Source organism: Anabas testudineus, chromosome 24 (genome assembly GCF_900324465.2).
Source record: "Anabas testudineus chromosome 24, fAnaTes1.2, whole genome shotgun sequence".
Classification (NCBI taxonomy): domain Eukaryota; kingdom Metazoa; phylum Chordata; class Actinopteri; order Anabantiformes; family Anabantidae; genus Anabas; species Anabas testudineus.
Window position 1 is genome coordinate 14,203,335 of NC_046632.1, and position 15,074 is coordinate 14,218,408.

Genomic DNA, 15,074 nt, shown 5'->3' on the forward strand with positions numbered 1-15,074 from the left:
TGAAGCTTTAGAATAACTGCTGGTTTGTATGCAGTACTTCAGATTTGCCATTAATCCCCGTTTCATATCTGTTCCCTTGTCTGGAAACAGAACTACAGCTTGATCTCAGTTGCATTAAAGCAGAATGTGTGAGCGCTGAGAGAAAGAAGGTACTAAACAAAGATTTAACAAGTTCAAGCTCTGCAGAGGACACAGAGTGTGAGTACTGAGCTGAGTCATAGTTGACTGTGTGGCAGTAAAGTTAACGAGACAACTTTTGATCACTGTGTTGTATAAACCTTCACTTGTTTTCTAGTGTAACTTATCCTAGAGTCAAGCCAGTGATAATCACTAACAGAAAAACACATTTTAACCAAAATCAATTACAAATATACTTAAAAGCTCTATATAGAAAGAATTACTTTGCAAAATAAGAGAGGAATGGCCTGTTGGTACTTTGCTATGACTAAAGTAAAAGTTCAATACAGGTGTCTGATGTGAATATATAGTAAGGAAATCCTGTTCCTTCCTGTTGCTTTCCGATTTAGAGCCTTGCCAGCCTGTGCTGCAGTGAAGGAAGCTGTCTCACATTCCAGCAGGAAACACATCTCAGCCACTTCCTGCTTCCCCAGAGGAAGTGGCAGGTCCAAAGGGGAATGGGAGAGACTCTGTCACACTTCAAAACTGAAGTCTGGGTGAGAGTTATTTTCCAAGAAAAAATAAAACCACTCACAGACTGCTTTTACAATATCTCAATACACAGCAGACAATCTGTTGTGTTAGGATGTGTTAGGGTGTGTTCACACTATTCTGCTTCAGTTACACTTACTCTGTTACCATTAACACTACCTGCAGCTGCCACTATTAGCAAATTATACTCAGATAACTTTAAGTACACACTCTTTCACCGAAGTTTTGGGATGTTCTTTCTTAACAGCTGTCATCAGTTTAATTTATTCCTGCTTGATGCTGGTAATGTAAACTGGGGCCACAAACTAGTATTCCAGGGGGGCTATAAGCTGTGCCTTCAGCATGCCTGGGGGCCTACTCCATTAGCATGGACGATGTATCATCAGACTGGGGAGCTTGTGTTGATTAAGGACCGGAGGAGTCATTTGTGCAGTCGTACGTTATTTGGCTAGTTTGCGCATTAAAACTGAGTTGGAAATGATGTAGTTATTAATGCATTGATAACTACTCAGCAGACATATTCCATACTGTCACCATGTCAGAGGTCCACCTGTACCTCTGACATACCATCAGAACAAGGGTGGGAGGAGGGTGACAACATTGCACAAGGTCAGATGTGGAACTACCCCTAACAAGCAACCCTTTAACATTTGATGTGATGTTATATTACTTTAAGCAAAAAAAAAAAACTCAAAAGAAACTATAAATATCATATCATTTAATTTTTCAGTGCTGCCTTCTGTCTGCACTGCAGACATTATTCAAAAAAATAGTAAGGGTGGTGGTGGTTTGAATAGAATCTGACTCACCACGATACACCCTGTTACTGAACCTGACATTGTGCAGCAATGACCCATGGTAACTCTGTGCCCATTGTCAAAACCTACACACAGCTAATAAACCCAGTGTCACCAATGAATAAATTGCAGTATTTGTATGGGGGCTTCTGCTGACAGGTAGGCAGAGGTTTTAGTCCAATTAAAGAGGTAAAAAGATAAAGCAGGATGAGGTGGGCTAAAAAAATAGACCTAATGGGGATGTGGTATGATTGTTGCGGGACTGGAGAGACACGCTCATTTGTGCCTACAGCAAGTATATTCGATTGGTAGAGAATGACCAGAATGAAGTGGTAAGAGAGCGATAGAGATAGATAGGGAGAGATAATGGAAGTGAGAAGGATTGATTCCTCACTCAATGTGAGAGTATGTGGGAGGAGATGAGATGCTGAGACTGAAAGTGGGAAAGAGAGATGGATACAGAAAAAGTGAGTAGTCAGTCCATCAAGTGAACCATCCCCTCACTCTCTTCTTTCCATCCGCCCATCTATTCATCCAACCTACTCACAGAAACACAGCTGGCAGATGTGGCACAAGGGAAACTGTCCATAATGATACAAGCCCTTAAATCGCTGAATGCAAACACATGTAAGCCTGTAATACAACCACTGACACTTTATCGAGACTGTGCAGCATTCACTAGAGGCAGAACAAAACCTGGAAAACATATGATGAGAAAGGAGTGCTCTGTTCAAAGAGAGTCCATTCCATTCAAAGTGAAGCCAAAGAAAACTTAGCAGTCCATTGTTTAAGGCTCAATGTAGATGCTGTACATCCTTTACGTCTGCATGCAATCATCCCATACATCCTTATATAACCAGTGTTGAGTGAAAGAGAATCCCAGAGAACCTAATGCCAAACCAACTGCATGCAATGTAATCCTGCCACTAACCATCTGTCCTGAACATCGACATAAAGTCCAACTTTTTGTGAAAAGTATTACAGGTACTTCACTTCAGTCGCTGTGACTTAATGCCATGTAATCTCATACAGCCCAGTGCTCTTACTGTGCAGTACGATGTGTGTATGTGTGCAGTTGATAAGGAATTTGCACATTACCAATACTAAAACACTATATAAACTGAGTTTCAATTTCTATTTGTTAAACAAGACAATTAGAGCTGCAATGATCAATCGAGTAATCAACCAACTCCAAGTAAACACACCAAATATTGTTCTGAGCTTCTCAAATGTCAGTATTTGAACAATTTCTATGTGACATGTGATAGTAAATTGTATATCTTTGGGACGTGTACTATTTGGACAAATTAGAATGTGGTGTGGAAAATGAGGATGGGGATTTCAAACAATACATATTCACAAACTTATTTTGCATTTAGATTTTTTTTTTAAAGAAATCAACTTCCAAGGTTCTAAATAATGACATATGGAGTTACTTTATTATCCACTGGTGTTACTTTTAAATCCTTTTCACAGACTTTCAGTTCGATTTCACTCTTTCTTCCACTTTCTATTATCATCATCATCTTTGTCTCTCCTACCTGGTGTGTTTTTTCTTTCACTCTCCCGACTGTCTCTCTCATTTCTTTCTCCCCCTCTCTTCCCCATACTTGCGTGAATATAGTACTGTCTGTATCTATGTGTCTATGTGTGTGTGTGGGAGTGGAGCAGCTTTGCTGGCTGGAGGAGGAGGTGAGAGAGAAAGAAAAAGCAGCGAGAGAGGGAAAGACATGCACACACAGAGAAGCAAAGCATTTACTGGAACAAAACATGCTGTTTCCATCTCACAGATAAGGGCCGCCTACTCACCACTTATTTTATCTCAAAGCATATTACTCCTCATTTTTACAATCTATACTATTCCAGACTATTAATTTCATCATGGACAACAGGATCAACACATTTACAATAAATTCAGTGATGCTGCCTTTCTAACACAATCCCAGTAATAATAGGAAGCACAAAATACCACAAGGTGTTGAAGAATTTAATGCCTGATAGACAAAATAATGGTTTTGGGGGAAACGTATTATATTTATTACTTCAGCTATGCAAACACTGGTTGGTGACAATAACTAAATCTGTATTGCTTCCTCTTGTCAAAAGTCTCTAAAAATCTTAAACCACACTGAACGTAAACCCTCAACCCAGAAGAGAAAGGGAAAGGTGGATACTTACTTGGTTGGTTGCTGGATGGTAAACCTAAAAGAGAAGGTAATACACTTTAAAATAGACATACAGTAGGTGTAGCCCATCTAGCATAGGCCTGGGGATAGAGCTAGTTACTGTATAGGAAAATGTCAGTAGTAGGATATCTCCAGACAAATAAAATACTCCAGACAAAATGACAAAATGTTAGAGCTGTTACTGCTTGACTATTTAGATTTTCTGTTTCAGCTCTTTAGGAAAAGAGAAATAAAATTCAAGAGTAGCTTTCTGGACTGATCATGTAACTATAACAGGCTAACAGGCACTGTACATAACATCCTGTTCTGTACAAAGTCTGTGAGGATTCTCAGTCATCCAGCTCATGGTTTTCCCAAAGGTGCTGTTCACTGGCAACTGGACTTGCTTTAAGTCCTTGAATTCCAGCTGCCACTTAACAGGACCTTTGAGATAACCTGCTTAATACCACAAGACTTAGAATTAGGAATACACAGAATTAGGTTTCAGTTTTATTCTTTTTATGATAACAATTCTGAACAGTGGTCAATGTATTCATAAAGCCACATCAGATACAGGGTGATACACAGAATTTCTGCTTGTTACAGTCTGCTCCAAAGGCCTCAGGGGAAAATATCAGTCCTAACTTTAATGAAGAATGTCAGGATGGTTGTGGTAAGCAAAGTTCAAGGACCATCAGAGAGGCACTAACTCTAAAGATCATCATGACTATAATGAAGCACATGCTATAATTGCCAAAGCCTTATGATTATAATACATTAGATTAGTCAAGGAATTGATCTACATGTATAATGTATATAACCAGCTTGTGTGGATGAGCACCAAAGAGCAGGGTGCAGAGTAAAAATCCCCAAACATGCTTCAATCTTAAAAGCAAACTCCATAGTCGGTGACAAAGGTTAACAAGAGTGCAATGTCTGGTTTATTCACAGCTCAAGCAAGTCATCTGGTAGTTGTTTTTAAACACACACACACACACACACACACTTTATTTCCTCTTAAAGGAGGCTGCCTGGATTTTCTGGAGAACTGAGGCAGTAGTAGCTGCCGCCAACTCTGCAGACTGCAGAGAGAGACACTTGTTATAACTTCCATCTGTGTGGTCTCATGAATTTATTCGACTTGACTAGATCTATCTGTGCTTTCTACTCATGACTATCGACTTTAACATTCTTCTACCCACCAGATCTCACCAATCTAGTAATTATCCTGTTAGCCCCTAACTCAAGTCACCATGGTTTGACAGATCTGACAAACACAAACTGTATGGCCTACACTTCATGTAATTAAGAGCTTAACTGAACCAGCTGTGCCAAAGAGAAATTCATGTATACTGTTTAGAGAAAAATTACCCGACTCCGTAGTATTGACATAAACATCTTATATTCAACAAGTCATTTATGTTGAATAAAAAAATCTCTTGAACTGACAAAAATAAATAAATACATTTCTAATCCAATAAACAACCAGCATTTAGCATTGAGAGCAATTTTTAGCTGGGAAAACTGTATTACTATTCCTATTCCTAACTTCCTAACAAATAAACTGTATTGTCTCCTAAACCCAGAACTAGTCAGCTCCACAGCCCTCTCTCCCTGCAACAGGCTATTAGTACAGACTGCTGACCTGGACCTCTCTTTAGTCTGCGTCTGTGTGTTGGCCTTCAGCCTCATGAGGCTTGATAGTCAGGCTTACCAAACTGGAATACACAGTTGCTCAGCACATACTCACTGTTTTTACCATTGTCCACACTTGCTTAACTGATGAGGAGCCAAACATAACCAAAGAATGAGTCAACAATACAGCAAACATCTGTATGTACTCTGTAATCCTGTCACACTGTATTTCACACTCGTAATTTTCTCTGCAAAACAGAAATCTGCAGACAATATTTTGCTCACCAATTATCTACCAGGACACTGGTGGTGACTGCTGCTACACATCCCAAGTTCGGTTGGATTAACAAGGTCAGACTCTCATGGGAACTTTAGTCACTCTGTTAATATTACTAGTTAATGTTTGTGAGGCTTGTTTCAACACATTTATAAAGTGTGGCCTCCATATGTGGTAAGTCAGAGTTCATAAGATAATCCAACATACTGTCTGTGATTATTTAACCAATTCAATGGTTTATTCTTGGGGATTCAATGTGATTCTAAAAGCAACTGCATAATCCATCAAGACATTCCAGGGAAGAACAGGGAGCTGAAACTGTGACCAATATTGTGTCAAACTCAAGGCAGATTTAAAAAAAAAAAAAAAAAAAATCATAATGATCCAGACAGACCACATTCTAAAATTTCCAGAGTGCTTTGAGAAGGGAAAGTTAGTAGGAGAAATCGGGTTCAGAGAGAGGGCAGACAGATGACAGGAATGGGCAGGAGATACAGGTTTTTGAAAAGCAGAAAGAAAATGGAAAAAGGAAGAAAAGAAGAATGGCAAAATGGGTCAGAGTCGGTAATGACATAGGTGGAATGGTAGGACAGTTCCTGTCTTAGACCGCAGTCAAAAGCTTCTCCACATGCTTTCATACCAACCTCTGTTAAATCATACAGGGCAGCTTACTATACTTAAAACAGATCAGAAAGGATAACGAGATCTGTATATTTAAACGTCAATTTCTGTTTATCACATTATCACACACTGCACTCTCAGCTTTACATTACCTTTGATTTAGAGTAATGTCCACCTAGTAAAGTTAAGTATCAAAGACAACTTAAATCTGCAAAGCAACCCATAAATGCAAAACTACTAAAATGCATTCTCACTATTGATTTGGGGCATGTTCTATCTCTATAAAACAAAACCCAATGTGCAACAAAAAATGCTGTGATTAAAAGGAATGTGTACTTTGGCAAGATTTATAGGAGAATGCTTCACAATACAAATCATGCTGTGGTATATTGGATTCAGACAGAGCCTCAGCTCAAGTTGCAGGTCATAAAATAGACAGTGTCCAGATGTCTGGCAGAACACACAAGAACGCAGAAGAGGATTTAAGGAGGTAGCGCTCTTCCCAGTTAGCTACTGATGGTCATGGCTGCTCCCAACTGTGAACAAAATCCTCAGTGGAAACAACACTGAAAACACCAAGGAATTCAGCATGCATGCCGTCATAATTTACTTTTTAAATTTGTTTTAAATGATGGAGCTGGCATTTAAAAACAGGTCACCATTATAAATAGCAGTATTCAGCAGTATAGTCATTTCTCCAACAGCTGGGCTCCATCGATTTTAGTAACTGTTACTCAAACAGGAAGAAGCAGCTGTTTTTTTACCTGCACATTAAAAAACATTTAGTCTTCTAATGAAAATGTCTACCATCTGGACAATGTATCCAGCCTACACTCAAAAACTTGTTACAGTGTCTATGTTCCTAGAAATAATGGAACATGTCACCCTGTGCATTGGAGTGGGTCATTTGTGTTCTTATAGTTCTGTACAACAATGGGCACAGACTGAAAAGCTGTACAAGTTGCCTAGAAGGGCATTTATTAGGATAAACCTATTGCTATTTTGGGTCTTTTTGTGGGATTTGTTGACTTTAACTATTGAAAAAGAAACAATACTCCAACAATACAGAACATACAAACTTTGGAGAATGTGGACATTTAATGCACATTACACCAGCTGTACGTGCCAAATGCTCAGTTTCATTATCCAGAAATCATATATATATCTTTAAGTTCTGTATTTTGAACAATTTAACTTTTCTAATTTTAATTTCTTGCTCTTTACAAGATGGCTGTGAGGCCAGCGTAGTCTGCACAAATCCTTTCAAAAGAATACCATCAGAAACAGGAACAAAAGAAAGATGACATGAGAGACTGGAAATAACCTTCCGACAATGACACACTTTTTCTTGGCCTAATCATGGAGACTGATGAAAGCCTGTGCCTGCTGCAATACAGACAAGGGGGAATAATGATCCAGACTATTGCTGTTTATATTCTTTCACAAAGAATTCAAATGATATGAATTGGGATTTACTAATATCTGCTTGCGAAAGAAAAAAATTGTAAGTCATTTCTGAAGATCCAGATTTGCACTGTGTGTATTAGATTCTCACTTCCTGCCTAACTGAGCAGAGGCATTTAACCTGGAAGAATAATTAACACCTTTTAAGTCGTTCTTACGTAACCCACTCTACCCAAGCCCTGGCTGCAATCCTCAGCTGGCAATACTTTACAAATGCCAAGACTGTGAAAAGAAAAACTGCACCGCACTGATGTAAAATCAACACTTTTTTTTAAATGGCTCATAAAAATATCAACCTCACACCCCCCCCCCCCCTTAAAACTGCCCCACATCACAGGAGTGACTCAATAGAGTATGCCGCAGGCTGTGATACATACTGTGAAGGAGAGCAGAAGTAAACGGTATAAATCCCGATTTAAGGCGTATGAGGAATCTCAGAGAACTTGCTGAAACTCATACAGCATCAAATTCTCTGTTGATTTTATTTCAAAGCCAGTTTGAAGAGCCACAAGCCAGTTTAAGCAGCTTTGTTCCTTGGCCACCTATCCTCACTTTCTGCCTATCCTATACCTATGTGCACTGTTTTGGCCACAGCTCTCTACCAAGTCTCAGTAGGCTGCTATTCACATTCCTCAGTCATGGGGATATGAGCCTCTGTTTTGCTCTCCCATGTTCTTCAGCCCTTTTCACAATAGATGTACAGGCTGGAGAAGACTCCAGTTATTCATGAAGCTGCTGACTTATCAGGAGAAGGTCAACAAAAGCCATCAACTTACAATCATAACCGTCACACTAATCGTATATGTGTGCTTAGAACAATTTACATATTAGTAGGAATGCAACAATAACTAATCGATAAAAACAAATCACTAAAGTACCTGGCAACGAATAAATCATCATTGATTATTTGGGTCTAGTTACTTCCCTGGGTGAATACGCCACAGAAACTAATCAAAACATTTGAGTTATGAGCACAGAGACAGTGAAAGGAAGATTGTTAAATGCCAGTTAGGTATGATGTGCCATGGCAACCTGAGTCATGTTACAGGGGACGTACCTTATGGAATGAAGGAGCACGGCAGCTCAAAGAAAGGTAAGAAACTATCAAACAAAAGCAACAGGTTATATAATTAAACTCATTTTATACTAGTGAGAAGTGGTGCAGCGTGTTGATACTGAGAACAGGGCTCGTTCTCTTTTTTGGATGCTAGGTGGACAGATGACAAAAATGACAGAAATCATTTTAGTTTTATAGTTTAGTGAATAAACATTTCAATTACATTGCATTATTTCAGTTTTACAATAACACAAATGAATCAACAACCGAATTAATCAATTGGGAAAGAATATTAATCACCGCAGTATTGAGATGATGAAAGTTTATGGTGTTTTGCCAAGCATCTCTACAAAAAAAGAAAAGAAAAAGCAGGAGGAAAGGAAGTCTATGTGTTCCCGGAAAAACCCAGGGGATCATATGTGCACAGAGGGGAATTGAGAAAATGTGCCATGGAGGCAAAGCATGACCAAAGTAGCAGATCCTCTGCTACAACTGTAATACACTCAATTCACTAAGTTCCCAAGCAGGAGGGGAATGTGAGGTGCAGAGGGGGAGGAACAGGAAGCACTGTCCATACAAATGGGTAAAATCTGAGTAAAAAATAAAAGAGAGTACTACAGATAGAAATACAAAACGATAAGTGAGACTGAAAAGAAGCTGTTAAAGAGTAAGAGACGGGTAGAATCCCAACTTGAGTTCACAAGTTCAACTGGAAAAACCTTTCCGTTCTCTCCAGTTACCCCGGCCTCCACACTGCTATGTGTCTGCACTTTACAGCACAAGTATCAAAGATTCAGAGGGCCAGGAAAGTGTGTGTATCTGTGTGTCTGTGTATGCATATGTCTGAGGTTGTGCTGTGTCTGAAAAAGCTAACAGTGCTTCACCTCCTAATGCAGACCTAGGGCTGCATTAACATTTAATCTTTGTGGTCAAAGCTGCACCTTAAACTTCTAACTGTTCAGCTCTGAATCTTCACAGACACTGTTCAGCACCTCTATCTCACCACAGTCCCCTCAGTAGAAGCCCCGACAGTTTCCTCAAATGCGTGTGTGCAGGTCTGTGTGGTGCCTACTGGGAACCAACAATGTGGTAAAATCTTGATAATGAAAGCTATAAATCACAGCTACCACATCCCCCAGCCTCAAAGCTCATAAAACTGCAGCCCACAACAGTCTGACAACAAAAACATGCTTCCTTTTTTTTTTTTTTTTTAAGTTTCTCCTGAAGATCTTTTCTTTCTGTTCATGTCACCGTCAAGACGTGTCTCTTCTCCTGACATAGAGTCTCCAAAGCCACAAGTAGAGGTCTGTAATGTCCGTTATTCTGAACTACACTACACTAGCCAAATTGGCGATACCCACTTCTGTTCAACTAGTCATCATATAAAGTGGCGTTCGTGTACACAGCAGCAGCAGGAGATTCAGCAGATGTGTGCCAGCATGAAGCCATGTTTCATCTACATCAGTCTGCAGACTTCTGCAGAGTCATTTCTGCAAATAGATCTTTATTTTCTAAACATTATGATCTGATTTCAATGCTGCTACTTTTAATCAAATTAAGTATTAATAACATGAAAATCTGCAAGTCTGTTATATAATAGGACATGAAGTGAAGTCATTTTAGGTCATGCTAAACGGAGTATGACAATTTACTAACAATACATATATCCTTAGCAAGGAACTTGTAAACAAGACAAGGAATATCAAACTATAACGTCAAGGTAAACAGAACAGGGAGAGTGCAAAGTGTATGCTTATGCTTTTAATCCTGACATCTGAAGTTACAAGCCTGGTATTTACAGCAATTAGCCCACAGTCTTTTTCTTGCTCTTTTTGTTTTGCTGACACTAAACAATCTAAAAGCACCAGACACAATCCCAGGTAGCAACGTCAGCAGGAAAAGGCATAATAGATATTTCTTTCCTTCAAGCTTCAATCGCTGATAATATTATTATATTATTATATTATTTTTCCACTACATTTTTTCTCCTTCTTCTTTATTTTAACCCATCCTTAGTGTTATCTCATCTCTACCCCGTCTTGTTGCTATCAGCTTTCAGTTTCCAGCCAAATAATTTTCTGTGGTCATCCCCACTCTCCCAATTTGTCCAACCTCTTCTATTTATGCAGTTCTCTAGAGGGCTGAAAGAGTGCTGCAAGGATGGCTGCAGACAGACAATTCCAAAAGCAAGGAGTTATCTTCTTGCACCCACAGGTGTCTGCTGATCTCTGTCAAATTCCCACTGGACCTTGTCTGAGGGGCTGAAAATTGTCAGGATAGCCAAAGCAGAGACAAAACTTAACAGCAAATAAATTCCTGGTGGGTGTTTTCAGTCTGTGCTTAGGTTACTACACAGTTTCATCCATCCATCACACCCTTCAATCCCAGAACCCTAGGCCTGTTTGTGTAGTCCAGTGTTTTTTGCCTTTACAGTATGTATTGAACACTTAAGGAAGAAAAATGTTTCAAAAGCTACATTACCACTGGCATAACAGATATATTGTGACCTACAGACAGTGATCAACTGAAAACCTTTTACTTTTCCTAAATTATAACTCCCCAGATTTCTCCTGGAGAGCGCATGTACATAACAAATAGATGCAGAAGGTTAATGAGGGAGAGATTACAGAGCATTGCCAACTCATTTTTAAATCAAAGTCCAACTGAAAATAAAAGTAACACAAATGTGAATGTAAACACAGTGACAGACAGTATCTCACTGAAAAAAGAAAATGTCCTTCACTTTGTTTGCACTAATAAATGCTGCTGTATCCAGGTTTATATAAATTATTATCGCAGATTTCCTTGAAATATTGTGATATAATTTTGAAAATATATCACCCACCCCTAATATTTAAACCTGTTGCTTTTCACTGAGGAGGAGTATTCCCACAAAACATCAAGTGCGGAAACTTAGAGATTTTTGTTTCCTTTGATATAACACTGCAAATAGCTACAAAACACAAACACTACAGCCAGGGGAGCTGCATTTCTTTCAATCACTCCAGTCTCTTAGTCTTAGTCTTTGTCCGTAGGGGAGTGTATGTTATCTCATATGTTATAATGTTTGTTCTAATTAAACCTATATGAAAGGTACATGTGAGGAAACTGTATGTCTAGCTGTAATGCTGTATGCGAGACACAGAGTTCAAGCTAAAACACAGACGCCTCTTCTTTTAATTATAGAGGTCTGTGAGAGCAACATGATGAGATTTTAATGATAGTGACTGTGATACAGGCTTTTTAAATAGAGCTTGCAGGGTGACAGGCACCTTCCAGGGGGACACCTGTAGTGTGTTATTCAGTCTTTATTCATGCTTTATGCTACTTGCAGAGTCTGCCAAAAGAAACAAACCAGCCAGCTGGGTAAATTAACAGTAACTAAGTCTTCACAGAAGTTCCTGTCCACAATCAGTGAGTAACACATTGCCAACAGCAAGAGAAGATAACGTGCTTTGGTACCAACTTGTGTAAGCTGCCTTCTTTTCTCCAGAGCACGATGAAAGGATATTTCTTCTTGGAGCATTGCTCCACTAAAGAGTGGTTGTAGGGATAAGAAGGCGCTACAGGAGGAGGCTACAGTTGTAGAAAAATGGCTTCTAATTACCGTTGTTGGAACCCTGCATTATCATTACACTCCAAGGTTTCTGACAACACAACAACCGTGCTGCCATGGCAACACAGCGCCGGTGCTGTCGTTTCATGTTCTGCCATTTCGGTGCGCCTCTGGTCCACAGCGACTACATGTGATCCGTCTGTTCCGTGTCAGTCTGTTCAGTGACCTGTACCCGAATCCTGAACCTCCTCTGATGAGCGCAGGTGGACGCATCAGTCAGCTCGCCTGGCACCACTTCACCCATGGGCTAAACAACACAGCACAGCTGGGTTCATCTGACATTATGTAACACAGCACCACCCCCGCAGGCCCTATTCACACCACCCCTCTCCTCCTACTCCACCTCCCACTAGTGCACCATTGGCTATTTACAAGCAGAGGTGCATTGTGAGACAAGAGTGCTTCAGTACTAACACAACCTGTGGTGATATTTGTGGAGGACTGAGCTTTGGAAATATTTAAGGCTATGTCCATGTGTAGAGTGTCCAGTGTAAGGCAGACCAACCATACTGTACTAGCAGTTTGTGTTTTTTAAATAAACATTTATATCTGATTAATTTAAGTGAAGAAGTCACAAGGTAGCTCATATGGACCAAATACTCCTTTCAGCTTTAATTTAACACAGTTACTGTGTACTAGTATACCACTATTTGGCTCAACACATCACATACTGCTTTAAATTTGTAAAATGGCTGATTAGATTCCAGAGTTGAATCCATCATTGATCACACCAGTGATTCTGCCTTTACTTCTTGGAAACAAATTTTGTTACTAAGCAATAGTTGCCAAAAGTGGAATTGCACCCGTTGCCTGGCAACATTAGCTTATTGAATCTCATATCAGGAAGCAATGAGAACTAGCGGTGCTTTGAGCTATACAGCCCTCTAGATACTCCTCTCATCCTGGGTACTGACTGTTATGTCCAACTACAATGATGCCATTCAACTAATCTCTCATTAGCTATATCTGTACACCTGGCTTCTAAACAATAATCAACACACTCCTACACACAGGCACACATTTGATAAATGTAAATTTATGGAGTAACAGACAATTTGCTATTTTGTGAAGGTATGTTCACTAACCAGGTCAGTTTTTTTCTTTTAAACCAGTCCCAGTCCCTTCATTTTAATCTCTCTTCAACCATGGCTATTTTCCCCCAAGTGTTTTAAAGAGCTTCAGGCAGTCACTTCATTAAAAACAACCCTATGGGTTCTCACTGAAGACGCTTTACTTCCAAACTGCCCTACTGTCATTAGAAAATACTGCTAGGGTAGTCAACTTTTCTCTCATGCGCCAGTTGCTTCTTAATGAATCACAGCCATTTGCTTAACCTCACACGTCTCGCATATATAAAGCATCGATCGAGCTTTCCTTCTCACAGCTGGAGAGACCCAGAGGAGGCATTAGCTAGAAGTTGTCAGAATGCCACTGGAATGGATTAAAGCTCTACGTAGTTAATCACCTCCCATGACCATTTAACGCACTCTGATGAGACAGGGTGGTCGACTCAGTTTGAGTGACTGGTTAAATAGGCAGCAACAGTCTGTGTTTACGGTGATGCACGCAGATGTAGATGAAACAGGTATGAGAAAAGGACTGCAGAGTTTTTCTGGCAGCCAAAGACAACCATAATTTGCTTTCAGATGCAACAGTGTTTTCTGGATGACTAAAGGATGACAGATGGTTACTGGTGATGTCAAACTGTAAGACATAAAAAGTTTGTCTTTAACAACACAGTGCAAAGAAAATACAAATCTTGGGGTAACAATGGGGTGTCAGTAAAAGTTATTTTCAATATCTGGCTCAGGCATTAGCGTTCTCAGGTGGTCAGTTCACCGGGTAATGTCTAGATGTGTTTGAACATGTACATGTCACAGTGCAAGGTCTACCGTTTCTTAATTTAACAATTCGATTGGAATCATGCATCGGCTGATACACAAAGTCAAGGTATCTGAACTGAAAAAGTCTGACAGTTCACATTGTGGAGAGGAGCTTCGGTCGCTTTGGCCTCACTAAGCTGTCAGTCCGCTGCAACACAAGCACAGAGTAAAACATCAGGAGACAGCATCTTCTGTCAATATATAGGTAAAATGTATACATCTATGTATACATAGATTTATAGGAACCAGATTAAACCAGTGCATGTAAACACGGTGGCAGTCAGACTCATCCCATGGAACGAACAGTGAGTGAATCAAAGATAAAGGCCAGAGAAACTATACTGTCAGTGTTTTCTAGTGTGATGCCCTATGACAGAAAAAGGATTTATTTGTATATATATGATTTATTTATTAAAATTAGATTTTAGTTTGCAGTCACTTTCATTTATGGTTATTTTAAGGGGAGAAAGGAAGGTTTTCAGTAAAAATGGCATTAATTAAATAGTGATAATTATATACTAAAAACTATGATAAAAACTCATTTTCAGTATAGTCATATTTCTCAGTACTAATTGTAGTACTAAACTATTATTTTAGTCTACACAACACGATAATAGAGACCTCCAGGAACTCATAGTGAGTCTTAGTTAATGGAAATTAATGCATACATTTGATTTTCTTTCAGTTTACTCTCTAACCTATGGAGGGTCAGTGAGGTTAGCACTGTATTCACTAAATGTCATGAGCAACAAAGCCCATCAGAGTTCGTTTCTCTGCAACATGACCCAGTGTGTGAAGCTCAACACTTCCAATCTTGCATGTCCAAATAATCATTAACCAGTTCAGCAGTGGGTAAATATTTAACAATCTCTGTAAACTGGAAGGTAAAT

The 15,074-nt window shown here is 39.4% G+C and overlaps 1 protein-coding gene across 4 annotated transcripts in view; it reads right to left on the reverse strand.

The window, feature by feature from the left end:
• Positions 1-15,074, reverse strand: part of sipa1l1 (signal-induced proliferation-associated 1 like 1) — a 62,699-nt gene that overhangs the window by 39,461 nt on the left and 8,164 nt on the right. Inside the window, exon 2 of one of the 4 annotated variants that reach the window (XM_026341091.1) lies at positions 3,645-3,668. The exons of the other annotated variants lie outside the window; for them this stretch is intronic. The gene's annotated coding sequence lies outside the window, so the exon portion shown is untranslated. The remainder of the gene's footprint in view (positions 1-3,644; positions 3,669-15,074) is intronic. 4 annotated transcript variants of the gene reach the window in all.